Raw genomic sequence first — 17,809 nt, 5'->3', positions numbered from 1 at the left:
TGGGATGAAAACATGTGGATGACACCTCTTCCAACCACGCATGTTAGGCTGCTGGCTCAGGAAAGCACATCTAGTACCATGAGCTCTTAATCCCTGCATTAGAACTCATACTGTGTGACAGGGTGAGGTCTTAGAAGGCATTACTGGACAGCAGTGTGTGTGTGTGTGTGTGTGGCATTAAAAACAATTGAGGCACCCCGGCATCCCGTCCTGCAAGGGTCATCAGGCTCTGGAATGATGGTGAATGCCTCTGCTCAGTACACGTAGGCGACACACACCCCTTACTTTCTTTGCTAGTGAGAGAGAGCCTTTCCTCACCCTTCTGCTGTGAGTCATGCTGCATCCACTCAAAGACTTCTGTGGCCTCTCTCCCCCTCTCCCCCTCCCTCTCTCCTCCTCTATTCTCCCTCGTCTCTAGTCTCTGACAGAGTGGTCACATGGCTCGCAAAACACCTCATTTGTGATGAGCTGTTTTTTTATTAGAAGCAGATGTGATGGTACGGTGGGGCTGCCTTCAGCACACGTTACACGCTACACGCTACAACTGATAAAAAGGGGAGACGTCCATTAAACGCAGGTGTCTGCAGATACTGTGAGAGTGGAGATTTCTAATAGATTATTCATGAATTTATTACTGAACAAACACAGAGTGAACAGACCCAGAGTGAACAGACCCAGAGTGAACAGACCCTGAGACACGTGAGAGGAAAGGACAGAGAGAGACAGACAGAGACAGACAGAGACAGAGAGAGTCAGAGAGAGACAGACAGAGAGACAGAGACAGAGAGAGACAGACAGAGCGACAAAGAGAGAGACAGACAGAGCAATAAAGAGAGAGACAGACAGAGTCAGAGAGACAGAGCGAGAGAGCGTGAGCAGAGAGCGAGATAAAGTGAGCGAGAAAATATAAACGGTTAAAACCTGATTCCCCCACCCTTCCCTGCTTGGGTGGTCTATAAATAGAATTCAAGTGCTGCAGTGTGTGTGTGTGTGTGTGTGTGTGTGTGGAGTACAGTATGAAGCCCAGGGTGGGGTGCAGATGTAGTCTGTGAGCCTCCAATGTTACACACCAACACACAATGACAGAGTCCAAGTTCGACTTCACACATGAACCTCCTCTTCCAGCCCTGGGGCCTGGCCATGGTGGGAAGACACAATGATTGACAGGTGGGAGACCCAATCGCAGCAGTCTCTCAGTTGCAGGGCAGGATTATTGCTAAGCCGGTGTGTTTGACGCTGCCAGAAACTGTATCTTTCTGCTTTTCTTTGTTTAAGGGGGGGGGGATTACACAGGATCAAGGTGTTTGGGAGGGGGGGGGGGGTGACCAGTCCCTGCTGCGGTGGCACTTGTAGGGTGACCAGTCCCTGCTGCGGTGGCACTTGTAGGGTGACCAGTCCCTGCTGCGGTGGCACTTGTAGGGTGACCAGTCCCTGCTGCGGTGGCACTTGTAGGGTGACCAGTCCCTGCTGCGGTGGCACTTGTAGGGTGACCAGTCCCTGCTGCGGTGGCACTGGTAGGGTGACCAGTCCCTGCTGCGGTGGCACTGGTAGGGTGACCAGTCCCTGCTGCGCCTCAGATACAGCTTGAAGCTAGCGAGGTCAGGGCAGCCGATACACATTCACCATCACAACACGTGCGGCATCATAGTACGACATCACTCTCTCCTCCTCTTCTTTCCCAAAACATCCTGTCTCCCTGTTGGACACGCCCTCACCCACCTGCAGTCGTTACAGGAGCACAGGAAGTGAGTGTCATCACCCACCTGCAGTCGTTACAGGAGCACAGGAAGTGAGTGTCATCACCCACCTGCAGTCGTTACAGGAGCACAGGAAGTGAGTGTCATCACCCACCTGCAGCCGTTACAGGAGCACAGGAAGTGAGTGTCATCACCCACCTGCAGTCGTTACAGGAGCACAGGAAGTGAGTGTCATCACCCACCTGCAGCCGTTACAGGAGCACAGGAAGTGAGTGTTTGGCCAGCCCTGCCAGGTGTAGGGTTACATATAGATATAAAACGGGTAAGATTGTGTGCTTCAGGTAACGTGTGAGATCTTTCTTTCACCGTTGCCAAGCGAACAGTGGATTAAAAAAACTTCACTGCCAGAAATGAGTTGAAATTCCTTTATTTTTCTCCTAAATCTATTCAACGGTGGTTCTTTTGTTTGGTTTTCTTTCAGTTGAAAGTTGTTTGCTTCCTGCAGGGTGCTGCTAGCCCCGCCCCCACCCTCGTATGACACATTACTGAGAGTCTAGCCTAGCCTATCACTGACCTCATTCACTGTGCAGCGCTATGAAATGCTAGGCTAATATTTACACACGGATATGAAGAGCTAAGAGAAGATAACATTGACGTGGAGCAGAACCAGGTCACTCAATGACAAAAACACTCCACAGCAACCCTGACCAGAGCACGCTCGACCTTCAGTAACCTTCGGTTAGCATGTTGGGAAGACAACACTATTATCTGCTCATGGAGGTGTTTTTATTAATCATTAGACCCCGCGGGAGAGAGTGCAGGGGGGGTGGAGTGTTGTTGACACACGTAAACCTGCTCAGGGTCAAGGCTTCTTGGCATCCTGAGCAGTCTCTAGACGCACAAACAACCACAGTGTTCCTGTCACCAGGAGACACTGTTAGCTTAGCATCATCCCTTGGCAGTGAAGGAAAAACCACATCAGCAAATATTAGCAACACTAACTAGACGGAGTGGAAGATTCACCGCCTCAACGGTGTTCTGGAACTTTCCACTGCAGCAGACGGAGAACAGGAAAACAAAAAATACTCAGAAAAGTGTGATGTTGAATACACACACACACACACACACATTAGCATGAGTTGGAATACATAGAAGCATGCATACACACAAACGAAAAAGAAACTCTTAACACTGGTGACAAAATGAGTATGAGTGGAGAACAGCGCTAGTTACAGCCAGCTATGACTCTGTGCTCCCGAAATACATTTTCCATATCAGAAATCCGACTGGCCCATCTCTGGCAACACAGTCTGTGACTGCCTGTCCCTTTCATCACTCCTGTCACGTGATTTCACCCGGTGACAGAGGGGACACATTGTGTGACGGCCTGACAAGCCAAGGATACATCTAAATAGACTTGGTGTGTGTGTGGCCCTAGTGTGTGTGTGTGTACAGGGAGAAAACATAAAATCGAGTGACATGCAAGCTGTCACAACATGTCACAGATAAACCCCTTTATGCTGTCCATCCCTCCTCTGGTCCATCCCTCCTCTGGTCTGTCCATCCCTCCTCTGGTCTGTCCATCCCTCCTCTCCTCATCTTCTCCCTCATCCCCAGACGAGGAGATTAATGGCTGGCCTGATGACCTACATACTGCGTGGGAGGACTGTTGCCCGCCCGCCCCCCCCGTCCCCCCCGTCCCCACACACACACACACACACACACACAACAGTGTGCTACACAGCAACGCTACACAGCATTCACAAAACAACATTCACACAGCCCAAAGACAATATGTGAACCTGTTTACAGCATGCAACAAGCCTCCTCACCGCCTCACGACCACGCCCTCCAGCCCTCCTCCACCTCCCAAGTCCTCCAGTCCTGTCTGTGTCCCTCCCATCTGGCCAACCATGTATGTACCTTAACATGTCAGCTACTGCTCTGATGTTGGGCCAGTCAGGATGGCCTTGGTACAGTGCTCTTAGTCTATGAGCAGGGACATCTATTTCCAGGTCCGGATCAGGGTATATGTAGGCCAGTCTAAGAGTATCCCTGTTCTGTTGGCTGAAGCCTTGGGCTGCAGCTAGGTGGCTAACCAACCCCCCCCCCCCCCCACACACACACAACCTCCGTGCTGAGCCAAATAGAGAAGCAGAGCTGGCACTCGTCAATGCGTTTCAGCCTTGCCAGGGGAACAGAATCACTTTGCAGAAGAGACCAACAACACTACACTTGAGCTTCTACGCTGACCTTCAAAGCGTTGCCGTGCAGGGTGAGCTGAGTAGCCTGTACTTTCCACTCAGTGTGGAAGCAGTTGTGGAGAATTTGTTTTCCCCTCTCCTAACGAAGGAAACCTTGGACACGGGAGACCAACAGACACGGAAATATACGATACGACCACTAGTGAGAGAACCCATGCTGTACATACTCTGAGGCCCAGTAGCACAGGATTATAGGTCCCTCTCTCCCCTCCAAACAACAACTGACAGCCTAGGCCAAGAGGGCCATTTCAAGGCTAGCGTTGGTTGTGTTTCCTGAGAAAAGTGAGTCATTGTATGAGTTGGGGTTAGGTTGTGAGGGAGAAAAGAAAATCCAACCCCAGAGGAGTAGAAACAGCAAAGTTTCGCTCAAGACTGAGGCCCTGGTTGACACACAGAGATGTGATAATAGCCCTTAGCTCTGATTAACGCTGCACTTTAATCGCTCAAAGTAGCCCATCAACCATTTGTGCTCACACAGCTTGAAAAATGAAAACAGCATGGTGCTGTTACATCATGACAAGACACAGAGAACCTCAGGGATGCAAGATGAGTAGTAAGCTGATGGAGGGAGGGAGGTTTGAGAAAACACTCGGCGTAGCTGAGCCTTCACAAACGAGACGTTTTAAAATTACGGTTAATAGTAAAAGTGAATTGCTGCATCCCTACTCCTTACCCTGGTTCTCTCTGTGTCCTGGTTCTTCTCTGCTGTGAGTCTGGCCGGTGGATGGGGAGTAGGGTGAGCCAGACCCACAGAAGAGAAGAACCAGGGTAGGGAGAGAACCAGGACACAGAGAGATCCAGGGTAAGGAGTAGGGTGTATGCTGTGCGGTGTATGGGTCAGATGGCTGAGCGGTTAAGGAATCGGGCTAGTAATCAGAAGGTTACCGGTTTGATTCCTGGCCGTGCCAAATGACATTGTGTCCTTGGGCAAGGCACTTCACCCTACTTGCCTCGGGGGAATGTCCCTGTTCTTACTGTAAGTCGCTCTGGATAAGAGTGTCTGCTAATTGACTAAATGTAAATGTATGCACACGACAGCGATACATATTTCCGGGGGAAAATAGGCCAGGGTTAGAACTTCAGGTGAAGTTAGAAACGTGACTTTTAATAACCAGAACAGGTTGTCAACCCTTAACTATTGGTCTCTTAACCCTACACTCGTTTTTTTTTTTTCCATTTGACTTATAAGAGGTCGCTCTTAGGGGGAGATAATTTCTCCCGTTTAGGATTTTTGTTAGAAACTGCGAAATACATTTTACATTATCCATAAGGTACAGACCAATTATTTCAGTTAACATTAACGACTAGCAAGCACGCTGACAATGAGATAATCGAATACGTTATAATGTAGCTAAAAAGTGTTAACTAACTAGCCTAGCTAATATTACTGCTCAAATCCGCTTAACTAGCAGGGTAGTGATAGCAAGCTATTTTTAATGTTTGAGTTTGATAAACCTTACCTTTGTAGTTGTCGATGTAGTACAAAAACGTGCAATTTGAACCCCTTTTTCCTCTTGCTTGAAGGGCGGCAACATAGAATCCTTTATAGATCGTAATTGTCATTTTGGGAAGATTACCGAAACTCCTGAAACGGCTGAACTAACAGCTAGCTACCGGAAGTTGTTCTCCTGTCTTGTGCAGCATGTGGAAGTGATGCATGCACACACACATGTTTTTGTCTCGTGAATTACAACTGAAAATGCCTATATCTTCAGGAGCACTATTTGTGTGTCCTTATAAAGCAGAAGAGTGCCGGGAAATACTCTGTGCGTTCTCAGGATTGCGTCATGCTATCTGTACCTTAAGCCCGTACGGAAATTGGAAAGAGGGCTTTTCTGTACTCCGCACCCTCGGCATGGAATATGTTGCAAAATGTCTTGAAACTAAAGGAATTAATCTCGCTTAATGCTTTTAAATTGTCAAAATGAAAGAGCTAGAGACAGATTCCTTAAAATTTTAATGTTTTTGACTGTACCTGGCTACGACACTAACTCCTATATTTTGTCTCCTTTTGTATTTTTGTAACTACGTTTGTATGTATGCTGCTGCCTGTCTTGGCCAGGTCTCCCTTGAAAAAGAGATTCTTAATCTTAATGGGTTTTTTCTCCTGGTTAAATAAAGGTTATAATAAAAGCATTCTCTTGTTCGGGTGGTTGTTTGTTTTGACCTGGATCAAGACAAATATGTTCTGTTTAGGCGCTCACAATACTTTTTCTCTTTTCAGTTGACGATCGAGATTAAAAAAATATATATTGGAAAAAAAATGTTATTTTAATAAACCAGCAGGCTAAATATAAGGACAAAATGAGTGCAGGGCTCAAAGGACAGACTGAACGGTGCCAGTCCATGTGTGTCCTTCAGACAGCCAGCAAACCAGATAAACAGCGACAGCAACACAATACCCAGTCATGAATGTTTAAACCAGTAGTCTAACCACACACGTCAGATCACTACAACTAGACGCGAGAGTGCAAGTTCAGCCTGATGTTTAGCTTGCTTAATCAATGACTCTCCATGTAATGGGTCTTGCCAAGCCGTTTATCCAACTGCACGCATGCCTGCTCCAGGTAACAGTGGGCTGTCTCGAGTCTCGACTGGTGTCAGATTAGTTCTCGCTTCTACAGCTGTTGCTCTTATTAATACGCGACACAAGATACACTTATCTGAGACTGCTGATTGACCGCTACCCCGTCTAAAAACACCCAGCAAGATCTTCAACTGTCTTTTGTCTTCAATGGCTGCTATTTTAGTCAGTGGTGGTGATAAGTGTTTGACATGGAAATCCAGTTGATGGTTCTGATTGGTTTTGTCGCGCCACTTCTAGAAAGATGCTTCACATCAAACACAGCACATGACCCCCACTCTGAAACTGAACACAATGAATAAAAACATGAAGGTCTCTCTCACTCTCTCTCTCTTTTCCTGTCTCTAAATATTCAGCTCATTAAAGAAGGCTGTGGTTCTCAGATCAAAAGAAGAGCTTCCCTATCCTGGGGCCAGTTATTACGGCTCAGCAGCATGCTCAGGGCAATGTAACATCAAGAGGAACCCTTGCCTGGACCATTTGTAAACTTGGGCTACATTTGCTCCAACGTAGCTTTCTGAAAGCTAATCCACAGAGCTGGTAGTAGACGTCCAATATCCCAGCTCACTTTATCCTATATCGCAAGAACGATTTGGATTATTTCAATCTATAAATCCATCACTGGCTCACTGGTCAATTGTATGACATTTGAAAGGGCTTCTTAAAGATTACAACATAAGGTACACACTGGTGGTGGACTGGACTACACTGTGTCATCCCCATCCATCCATGCATCCATCCATGCATCCATCCATGCATCCATCCATCCATCCATGCATCCATCCATCCATCCATCCATGCATCCATCCATGCATCCATCCATGCATCCATCCATCCATGCATCCATCCATGCATCCATCCATGCATCTGTTCCCATCCCTCCCTCTGAGGAGAGGTCAGGTGAAGTGTTAATACAAAGCTCCCTCAGAAACAGAGGAGGCCCATCCATCCGTAAAGATACATCCATCTCAAAACCAGACAGGGGTGTTTCCAAAGACGGAAATGGAGCCTTGAAGGATTTAGACCAGAGATCACAAAGCCCTGCGTGTGTGTGTGTGTGTGTGTGTTTGAGATCACTCCAGACAAGAGACATCACAAAGCCCAAAATCAGCGTACACAACACTAAAGCTCCAATGGTAAAGAGAAGCAAGGCAACAATAGCACTAAAAAGCTATGGAGCGTCACAGTAAATCCCATGCAAATAACTATAAACCTTATCTGAACTGTCCATAAAGGGCACTTAACTCCAGTGTGTCAGAGAGTAATGTGTGTGAGAGAGAGAGAGAGGAGCTAGGAGAGGGGACTGGGTGTGCAAGGTTAGTTAATGTGTGTGTGAGAGAGACAGAGAGAGACAGAGAGAGAGAGAGAGAGAGAGAGAGAGAGAGAGAGAGAGAGAGAGGGCATGAGAGGGGACTGGGTGTGCAAGGTTAGTTAATGTGTAATTAACCGTTAAATCCCGTAACTCTGACTGGAGCTCCACAAGCCAAGACAAACATGGGAGCGGCTGAGTGGAAACGTTTCCTGATGCGAGTGATATGACCACAACACCAGCCTTCTAAGCCCCACGCTGTGTGTGTGAGTGTTCTGAGACCTTCAACTTCAAACACAGAAGTGTTGTAGTGAGGACATTTTGTCAACCCTGACACATTCCAGCAGGAGAGACAGTGTGTGGTGGTCTCATCTCCTCACAGTACCAGAGCACACAACAGTAGAACTAGTGTCTGGGGCTGTTTATCCAGCCTCATCTACACCCATGTACCACACACCCATGTACCACACACACACACACAATCCAGCCTTCAGTATATCTTTAAGAATTATCCCGGAAAACTGCACAGGGCAGCTATTCATAGTACTTTTCTATGTATGAAAATAAAAGCTGTCCTCCAAGCAAACGTTGTGTTTTCCATGGCTTCCCGAGGTATCACTACCCCCCCAACCCAGGGGCAACACCTGCTGCCTTCTCCTGCACGGCAACCCCCGACACCTCGGACACAACCAGCTACTGTTGCTGCCACCTGAGATACAGCCGTGCTGTAGAGATAACACAGTTCCTGTTCTGTCCCTGCAAGGTCCTCGCTAGGCAGCGTGGCCGACCACACAGCCAGACTGTTCTGTCCCTGCAAGGTCCTCGCTAGGCAGCGTGGCCGACCACACAGCCAGACTGTTCTGTCCCTGCAAGGTCCTCGCTAGGCAGCGTGGCCGACCACACAGCTAGACTGTTCTGTCCCTGCAAGGTCCTCGCTAGGCAGCGTGGCCGACCACACAGCCAGACTGTTCTGTCCCTGCAAGGTCCTCGCTAGGCAGCGTGGCCGACCACACAGCCAGGGCTCGCGTCCTCCTGCCACCACTTCAGGGATTAGAAATGGAAGAATCTGGAGGTTATTTTAAGAGGCACTGCCACTTAGAGCCATCTAAAAGAAAATAGAAAAAGAGGAAAGTTGAGTAGAAGAGATCTGAACTGCACTCTGAACGTTGGGGGACGTGACCCTGTTTCCTCGCCACGCTGCGAGCGGGGGGGGGGGGGGGGGTCAGCCCTCACAGGAGGGCGGTGGGAGGCTGTGCAGGCTCTCTGCATGCCCGCCAGACTAAATGCGGATTCGGCCTGGCACAGAAGATGTTCCCGTTAAGAAGTACAAGAAAAAAAATACAGCACACAGAGCAGCACAGACACACTCACATTAGACTCAAGGCGCACAGCAGCCCACACACACTTCTAACACACAGACTATTAAACACACATCAAACGCACACCTGCAGCTTGCAGGTGAGCCTGGGGCGTGAGGGGCCGTGGGTGGGCACAGACTGCCTTCTGAACTACAGCTAATGCTCCTCTAGCTAGCAGTGGGTAAGGCCAGGGAGAGACCTACCAAGGAGAGACCTACCTTTCACCTGGGCAGCAGAGGACTCCACATTCAGAAGCTAACGTCGGCGCCTCACCTGGAGAGAGAGAGAGAGTGAGAGAGAGCGTATGAGAGAAAGGTTCCTCCTACTTGTGCGCACGTTAAAAACGCAATGCTTCCCCTCCCTCCCTCTCCTCTTCACACCAGCCGAGCCCCACCCTGCTCTCCCACCCTGCTCCCCCTCCCCCACCCTGCTCTCCCACCCTGCTCCCCCACCCTGCTCTCCCACCCTGCTCCCCCTCTCCCACCCTGCTCTCCCACCCTGCTCCCCCACCCTGCTCTCCCACCCCCTCCCCGCTCTCCCGAGGGAGCGACGCTGTCTCCCTGGGCTCAGTTTTAGCAGGAAGCTAATCCTCACTGCAGCACGGCTTAGCCACCGACACAGCACAAAACCACCCAGTCTCAGTCTGCCTTTTAAAGCGCTCAGTGAGGCTCTACATGAACAGTGAATATGACCCAGGGAGCTGGGCTCTGGCTGGTCTGCAGTGAATATGACCCAGGGAGCTGGGCTCTGGCTGGTCTGCAGTGAATATGACCCAGGGAGCTGGGCTCTGGCTGGTCTGCAGTGAATATGACCCAGGGAGCTGGGCTCTGGCTGGTCTGCAGTGAATATGACCCAGGGAGCTGGGCTCTGGCTGGTCTGCAGTGAATATGACCCAGGGAGCTGGGCTCTGGCTGGTCTGCAGTGAATATGACCCAGGGAGCTGGGCTCTGGCTGGTCTGCAGTGAATATGACCCAGGGAGCTGGGCTCTGGCTGGTCTGCAGTGAATATGACCCAGGGAGCTGGGCTCTGGCTGGTCTGCAGCCTCCTCCTGCATGTGTACAGCAGCATGCACAATCACTCACACACACACACATACCTCCTAAAGCCCTTCTAAACTCTAAACTTCCTCGTGCTAAAACACACATAAACAAGCCCTGGCTGGAGGGAAAGTTAGGAGAGGTGGGGTGTGAGGGAGGGGCGTAGCCTGACAGACAGCGCAGAACTTGTTTGTGTCAAGGTCATATTGTTCATTTACAAACCCAACCAGCTTGATGGCTGGAGGGGTGAGGGGAGGGTGTGGTCACCAGATCCTCCTGAAGGAGTTGTGAGGGGAGGGTGTGGTCACCAGATCCTCCTGAAGGAGGGGTGAGGGGAGGGTGTGGTCACCAGATCCTCCTGAAGGAGGGGTGAGAGGAGGGTGTGGTCACCAGATCCTCACAACAACTAGGAATCAGGAAACCTCTGCTCATATCCAGTTTTCTTCTCTGGTAGCTAACGACTGATTCAATGACTCCTGACCAGTGTATTGTGGGAGTGGGGGCTGGGTTGTGTGTGTGTGTGTGTGTGTGTGCGTGTGAAAAGCAATAACAAAAAGTACACACAGGATTTACAAGCCCTACCTAGGAAGGGCACACACACACCCTATTCAAACTATTATTTGTGTACACACCTGACATCAGTGTGTTTTATATTGAATAACAGTGCTGTTAGACCTAGGTGATGGGTCTAAAATGACCCCCCCCCCCATGTATTAGACATGGACTGAGCAGACCTGTGCCTTTAAATCTCATCACAGTACTGGAGGAGGAGCAGGAGGAGCTGGAGGTGGGGGGGCATAACACCAGTACGTCTAACCTAAATAAGAAGTCAACTGAAAGAGAATCCCTGAGCTGACATAGCTGGAGGGAGAGAGAGGATGAGGTGAGGGAAGGAGGGGGAGAGAGGATGAGGTGAGGGAAGGAGGGGGAGAGAGGATGAGGTGAGGGAAGGAGGGGGAGAGAGGATGAGGTGAGGGAAGGAGGGGGAGAGAGGATGAGGTGAGGGAAGGAGGGGGAGAGAGGATGAGGTGAGGGAAGGAAGGGGAGAGAGGATGAGGTGAGGGAAGGAGGGGGAGAGAGGATGAGGTGAGGGAAGGAGGGGGCATCAAGACAGAGAGATGGCTCAGAAAAAGGTGGATGTAAAGACACACCTGATTCAAATAAATGAGTTGTTATCAAGCTCTGTGGAAGCCAGGTAACGAGCACTCATTGGAGTCAGGTGTGCTGGAGCACCCCTGCACCAGACTAAGCCGTTCTTGAGCAGACCAACGTCTTGTCTGGGGAGTGAAATGTTGGTGGTGAGCTTATAAGAAGGGTTTCTACACCCTGAAACATCTGGAGTGGTGACCTCCAAGCCGTTAAACAGGGCCTGGCTGAACCAGATACAAGGACACACAACCCTGGGGGCAGAGCAGGTATTTGTTGACACTACTAGAACCAGTTTCCAGGGTAAACATGGCAACAGGAGGATGGCTCAGAGATCACGGACCTCCTGACTGTGTGTCTGTGACAGTGTCTGTCCGACTGTTGACGAACTTCTTGTTATATTAAGAGGATAATCAGCACCCTTCCCTCGCCCCTGGTGATCCCCACCCCACCCCCACCCCACCCCCCTGATGTGGATTAATGAGGCCCCAGGGTTGGGCTGTGTAATGAGAGGGGGACTACTCTATTTGAGGGAAGACAGATCTGATTATAGACCTCCTTTAGCCTGGAAATCGTTTTTTTGTGTTTTTTTTATTTTATTAGTCAAGCATCTCATCAGTCCATCCCCTCCAATCAGACAGATGATTGAGTTATTTCTACAGCTCGGTCAAATCAGGTAATAGCAGTCCAATTTATTTGAGAGGGGGGAGAGGTATGAAGAGGGAGGGGGGTTGAGGGCAGTCACTAAGTGCACTCCAATACCTGGAGGACTAATTATTCCTCCTCACAACAGGCTTTTCTCTAAGGGGCAACTGGGGCTGTGTTTTCCACTGAGGTCACAGCCTTGTGCTTTATTCTGGGATGAAGCAAGGCAACAGCTGCACCGTACACTGGCCCAGGAGACCTTAGGGGGCAACTCAATGCTCGCAGTCACACACACACACACACACACACACACACACACACACAGGGCAGAGGAATCTTGCACATGGGACTTCACGCCCGTGGTTTCAATCTAGAAAGGTGGTTTTGAGCAACGTTGTAGTCCCAAACCACAGCACAGCACGTAGGTGTGACAGAGCACACATACTAAATACACTAGGACTGCAGGAGGGCTGGGTCCTGAGGCGCTAGCCAAAACCTAACTCTCTAGGTTTTGTACTGCTCTCTTAATGGACCTGGGTTCTCTTCCCTTAATTAGGTTACAAATCACAAATCACGACCCGACCTCACATTCAGCTGCTGCCTGTGCTCCCTGGCTCCCTTTATTTCCCTTGTTTTGTCATGTAAAAAGACAGACCATTTATTAACACTAAACACTGAAATACTGTTAGAACAGTGCACTTCTGATCCATGATTATCTGCTGCACACAAATGCACTATTTGTAAGTTTGGATAAAAGCATCTGTTCAATCAATAAAATGTCAAATCTCACCTGCTACTATCTCACTCTCTTAAATCTTGTGGCTTTAGGCTAAACCCCCTCTCTCTCCCTCCTGGGTTCTGAAGTCGGCAGGACGTTCCTTTGTCTTCTCCCTCTTTCTCTCCCCCCATCTTTCTCCCCCTCTCTCTCCCTAGCTCTCTCTATCTGTCCTGTTGTGCTATGGCCCTCCTCTCTCTCCCTGATCTGAAGCTGTTCCACTCAGAGCCCAAGCACAGTGACAGCCACAGTCTGTTGAAGTTGCACCAAAGTGCTCCATTACAGGGGCCTATACTTAGCCAAGTGTATGTCTTATTTATCTGATGAATGCCCTGGTTTCAGAACTTTCACAGCTGAAGAAGGCATCCTCTTCCCCAAAACATTGGAGACTGGCTGAGAATGGATACTGGGCTGTCCCCAGACACACCCCCAGAGAACGTCGATGACATCATGCTTTAGAGAACAGCGAGATCACAGAGCACTGTGGTGAGACTCACTTCTTCTGAAGTTTAACCACAGAAAAATCAAACAGCTAACATGGCTCCAGCACTAATGTGCAGCTATAGCAACTCTGTCACAGAGTGATGAGTGTCTATATGTAGATGTCGAGGTAATGATTGGAAACCATCAGGTGACCAGGTTGAGGTGAGGTTGTGTGTGTGCCTGCAGTGGCTCAGGTGACAAGCCTGGGCTGTGGAAACAAGCGGTGGGCAGAAACCTGAGGAGGTGGGCAACGTACAGACAGCTCGCTCAGGTGTCACAAGTTCCCCTCTTAGTAACCTGACACACTGGCAGAGAGACTTCTGATCGTTAGTGTCCTTTCCTCAGCCCCTCCCTCCCTGTATAGACTCTGGTGGCCCAAACTCTCATTCAGCCCTTCCCTCCCTGTATAGACTCTGGTGGCCCAAACTCTCATTCAGCCCCTCGCTCGCTCTGGCTACAATCAGAGGAAGGACACCTCGTGCCAGAGAGGACGGGTCCAGGATGGCATCAATTTGAGCCAAGTGAAACGAAAACCTTTTACGACAGACTTCAAGGACAGTGGACTTTCCTTCCATAGCAATAGGAAACGCCCTTTGGATCCATAAATGTGACGCTCTGGACGGGGGGGGGGTGACTCTGCAGGGCCGAAGTTCAACGAAGCTCAAAAGCTTCCTGACTCGTCACTGTATCGGCTGCTCTCCAACGAGCTTGTTTCCACCTTGTGTCTCGTCTGTCCTCTCCACAGGGAGGTCCATCTTAAACGACTGTGGAAACACACAGGCCACAGCTGCAGCCCACCCAATCCAGAAAAAGCACAGGGTTCAAGGGTCATTCCAACACAGTGGTGTGTATGCGTGAGAGAGTGGGCGGACTCTTCATTGAACAAACAGAAATAGAACGGGAACCACCAGAGCAGAAGCGGAGCAAGGTATCCCTGTGCAAGAAAACCTCTAAGATGCAATAGGCTGATACAAGATTTCCAGGGCCATGGGTTAAGCTTCAATGGGTTTGCCTATATACCAACCAACCAACCAACAGGTGCAACTAAATCCTCACTAGCACACAGTGGGATGATTGTAGTCCATTTCGAATAAGCTGTGATTTCAGGTCTGATACCATTAAGATTGCTTTGACTGCTACAGATCACACAGCCCATTTAAAGGTTCCACCTTGACAGGTCAGAACGCGGGAGGGTCGTCTTGCTTCTCCATCACACCCAGGGGGAACTGCTGGGAGGAGGAGGAACTGACAAACCGATACTGACATTTCAGAGAGAGGAACCTGGTACTACTGACCTCAGACTTCAAAAGGACCAGAACAGAACGTCCTTAGCCTGCCGTAGCCCAGCACAATACCTGATACTGACAATGTCAGTAACATTTCAGAAGCCGAATATCGGTACATCTTGGCTTCTTTAGCCAAGTTTAGCTTAGCATAAAACACTAGGCCTATCTGCTATTGACATTTCATACACAGGCACCTAGTACTAACCTCAGTATTCAAGGGACCAGCACTGCACATCTTAGCTTCCTTAGCCTAGCTTATCTAAGCACGCTACCTGCTACTGACCTTACAGAGAGGGGAACTTGGTAATGACCTCAGGTAAGGAATTTCAATGTTAGCTTCCTTAGCTTAGCACATTCTCTGCAAGAGGTTGACAAAAGAAAATCTAGAACAGAGAACTTCTTGTCTCCAAGGAAGAGGAGGGCCCGATTGAAAGAAAGGCAGCGTTAGCCTAGATTTCCCTATTAGAGGAGGGGGATGTGTGGCTCCCAGGAGAGCTGGAACAGCCCTGGACCCCTCTATCAAATCCACTACATGGACACTCCCATAGTAAGCAGTTGTTAGATATAACAAGCAGTTTACGGCACTCCCTTCCTGCTACACCCACTGTGGTCAGACTGAAGCTAGCGTGAGTCTCAATTCAACAGTTGCCAACCACGTATGACCTCATGGAGACAGATGTCAAATCCTTTCAAAACTGTTCTAGGAAACAGTTTTCATCTCTACTCGTATGTGTGTGTTACTCCCAAGTCCCAGCCTGGGAATTGGCAAAGCTATCACTGAGGAAGTCTCTCACTAGGAGTCTACGTGAAGGTCTCACACTTCACCGTCTTTGCAAAGTGAATCAGACAGTCAGGATCACCCAGCTCTCCATCTCTCTCCCATCTCCATCCTCATCCCTCTCTCTCTCTCTCCTCATCCCATTCTCCTCCCCACTCTCTCTATCCCTCTTTGCAGCAGCTCCTGGCAGGGCAAAGCCACAGCTCAAGATGATAGGCTTAGGGTTCAACACCATTACATTTCTCCCTCCTGATTAGTGCAGAGCCGGTGGCTTCGGGTGAGTGTGAAAGTGAAGAGCAGAGCGGGGCTTCAATCAATAGCCCATGTCCCTCTACACAAAACACTAGCAGAGGATAGAGGTCAACATTACAATAATTTTTTGTTCACCACAAACCACCACAACAAGCCCGTTGAAACAGCAGAAACCAGGCTAGGGAGACACACAGTTTTAATCTGTGGATAGTTCTTTGTCTAGTGAGCCCTCAGGTTAGCAACAGGGATCTATTAGCCTATTTCCAGCCCCAGTATCGCTCCTGTTATTGACTCAGCACTGGGGATGTCTGTTCACATATTCTCCACTCAAAGGCCGGCTAAGCCTGGAAGGCAGACTGACATTTTGCAGGCATTCGATATCAGAGCGATATTTCAAAAGCATATGGGTAGAATGAATGATGAAAGAGACTGGAGAGCTCTGTGATAAGGACAGGAAGGGGCAGGCCTACCAAGTCCATCTATGAAACACAATGTTAGTCAGACAACGTAGCTGTCCGCAGCCCAAGGCTGGTCTAAACTGAAACAGACATTTCTTTCATTGAACAACCTAACCCGGCAGAGATTTAGTGATTAGGCCTAATCCTCAATCTGAACAAAGTGTTACATTGTTACACTGTCCAATACAGAAGCAAGCTTGTGCTTATGAAGGAATGAACAAATTAATAATTGAATTAATAAATGTACATGTATTAGTTTTAGAGACAGTTTTATCCAACGCAGGGTGGTCGGGTTGAGACCACAAGGTGATTTACGCAGTTATGCAGAAGTGGATCCTGCAGGGCCGGGGGGGGGGGGGGGGGGACTCAAACCCACCATACAATATGTACACACCACACAGCACGACATGATAACCTCCTTAGGCTGAGTGGGATTAGAACCCAGGATATAGAGCGTGCAGGGCACACCACTGGAATAACACCTTCTCATTGTGGGCTACCCAGTATACACTTGTCAGGACGTAGTAATGTGCCTGTAACCAATAGGCCTAACCTCATTTTTGGCACACAAAAAATGAACTGTAGACCACTAACAGACATTGCCAAAAAACACAAGCAGCGCCAAAATATACACCTAACTTAAGTGTTGTGACATACATCAAGACTTCAGAAAATCCTCCCCATAGATATTTTCTACTATTCAAGAAGATGCAAATGACTGTGACCTAGACAATCTTACTATCTAGTCAAGACAGCAACACCACCAGTCCAGGTCAAAGCTGAAGCAGTCGAGCCCAACCTAATATGACCACGATTGGAATGTGCAATATTACATAGTCATAAACAAATAATAATAATTTGTCTCTAATTTAAACTAGCCACCTGTAAAATAGGAGCTGATGCTGCACCTGTAGCACTAGGTTGTTTATATTGTGTGTGTCGACCCTGGACACCTCAGACAAGTTACACTAGTATGGCTACACAAACACAAATCTAGTTTCTAGCTTTACAACTGCCTTCAGTCTTGTGCATTGCCTGTAAGGTTCTAATTAAAAGGTTAGTCTGTTGCATCCTCGCACGTAGCCGAATAATTCAAGTTCCCACATTTGATACTGAGCTGCAGCCGATTACAAAATAGCTTGTCTGGCGAGCCATCATGCTACAATTAATTGCGATAACAGTGTATATCTTTATCGCAGCTCGTAAAATGGTATAGCAGAAACGAAAGAAACCCATACTACAAAAGCATAGGGTCAACAAAAGCATCCTATTTTGCAGCGGTCACACGTCGTTTGTTCGGCTGTGTTTGAGACAGGAATGGTTGCCATGCAAACAAGTGGCAGCCTGGCAGGTCGCACCGCGTGGGGCATCATGAACCGTTAGATTGCTATGGTTTGGTTTGCTCTGGATTTTCAATAAATGTTGACTAAATACATAGCTGAATAAATAAATGCATCCATATCATTAGCCTTATATTTCCATACTACCTTAATAGACAATGGTATCATGTTAGCGTAGCTTAGCATACGGTTAGTGCTAGCTAGCTAGCAATCCTACAATGGCTTTTGAAAGCAAATGTAGAAAAGCTAGGGCTACTAGCCTGTTTGTTAATGCTTCCTTAAATATTATCCTTGGTAAACTTAAGCATTGTACTCACTCTGTAAAGCTACCAATCGTGGACTTCCTTTCACAGTCCGTTAACGGTGAGTCCTGTACTGCTTCATCGCCTTCTCGGT

The 17,809-nt window shown here is 48.7% G+C and overlaps 1 protein-coding gene across 2 annotated transcripts in view; it reads right to left on the bottom strand.

Annotated features, from left to right (window-relative positions):
• Positions 1-17,809, bottom strand: part of osbpl5 (oxysterol binding protein-like 5) — a 31,330-nt gene extending 13,521 nt beyond the window's left edge. For both annotated transcript variants that reach the window (XM_067234531.1, XM_067234532.1), the window contains exons 1-2: positions 17,731-17,809; positions 9,431-9,485 (exon numbers count right to left, since the gene is read on the bottom strand). The gene's annotated coding sequence lies outside the window, so the exon portion shown is untranslated. The remainder of the gene's footprint in view (positions 1-9,430; positions 9,486-17,730) is intronic.

The sequence above is a fragment of the Osmerus mordax genome, chromosome 4, assembly GCF_038355195.1.
Source record: "Osmerus mordax isolate fOsmMor3 chromosome 4, fOsmMor3.pri, whole genome shotgun sequence".
In the NCBI taxonomy this organism is placed as follows: Eukaryota; Metazoa; Chordata; class Actinopteri; order Osmeriformes; family Osmeridae; genus Osmerus; species Osmerus mordax.
Note: the sequence above shows the minus strand (reverse complement) of the source record. Positions and strands in the feature narration are given on the sequence as shown.